Below are 1,007 nucleotides of genomic sequence, written 5' to 3' on the forward strand. Positions count from 1 at the left end.
AAAAGATAGGTTCTTAAATGAATAGTGCTGAGAAAACTGGACAGCTACATGTAAAAGAATCAAACTGAATTGCTTACTCACATCATATACAAACATTAACTCAAGTGGATTAAAGACAAATGCAAGACTTGAAACCATAAAAGTCATAGAAGAAAACATAGGCAGTATGCTTTTGGAGATAGGGCTTAGTAATACTTTTTTGGATTTGTCCCTTTTAGGCAAGCTTGACAAATGCAAAATAAAAAAATGGGACTGCTTCAAACTAAGAAAAGCAAAAGCTTTTACATAGCAAAGGAAGTGAGTGGAGTCACTCAGTCATGTCCAATTCTTTGTGACCCCATGGACTGTAGCCTACCAGGCTCCTCTGTCCATGGGATTTTCCAGGCAAGGGTACTGCATTGGGTTGCCATTTCCTTCTACAGGGGATCTTCCCAACCCAGGAATTGAACCTGGGTCTCCTGCATTGCAGGCAGACGCTTTACCACCTGAGCCACCAGGGAAGCCATAGCAAAGCAAATCACCAACAAAATGAAAAGGCAAACTACTGACTGGGAGAAGATATGTAAGAAATGTAAGTTGGCAGAGTCACCATGTAAAATAGTATGAAGGTTCTCAGAAAATTTAAAATAGAATTAACATATAATACAATAATCTCACTTCTGGTTATTTACCAGGAGGAAATAAAGATACTAATGCAACAAGATATCTGCACCTCCCTGTTCACTGTAGCATTATTTACAATAACCAAGACATGGAAGCAACCTAAGTGTCCATGGATAAATGACTGGATAAAGACTATTGGAATATTACTTTGTAATAGAATATTAGTCAGACCAAAAAAAAAGAATGAAATTTTGCCATTTGCAACAACATGTTTGGACCTAGAAGGTATTATGCTAGGTAAAATAAGTCAGACAAAGAAATACAAATATCATATGATTTTACTTATATATGGAATCTAAAAAACAAAGCAAACACAACAAAACAGGAAATACAGCCATAGATAC

At 36.3% G+C, this 1,007-nt stretch overlaps 1 non-coding gene across 1 annotated transcript; it reads right to left on the reverse strand.

Annotated features, from left to right (window-relative positions):
- Nucleotides 1-428: 428 nt before the first annotated feature.
- TRNAC-GCA lies at nt 429-500 on the reverse strand. Its single transcript has one exon. It is a non-coding gene; the product is annotated as a tRNA-Cys (tRNA).
- Nucleotides 501-1,007: the final 507 nt, after the last annotated feature.

Source organism: Cervus canadensis, chromosome 2, assembly GCF_019320065.1.
Source record: "Cervus canadensis isolate Bull #8, Minnesota chromosome 2, ASM1932006v1, whole genome shotgun sequence".
Taxonomy (NCBI): Eukaryota; Metazoa; Chordata; class Mammalia; order Artiodactyla; family Cervidae; genus Cervus; species Cervus canadensis.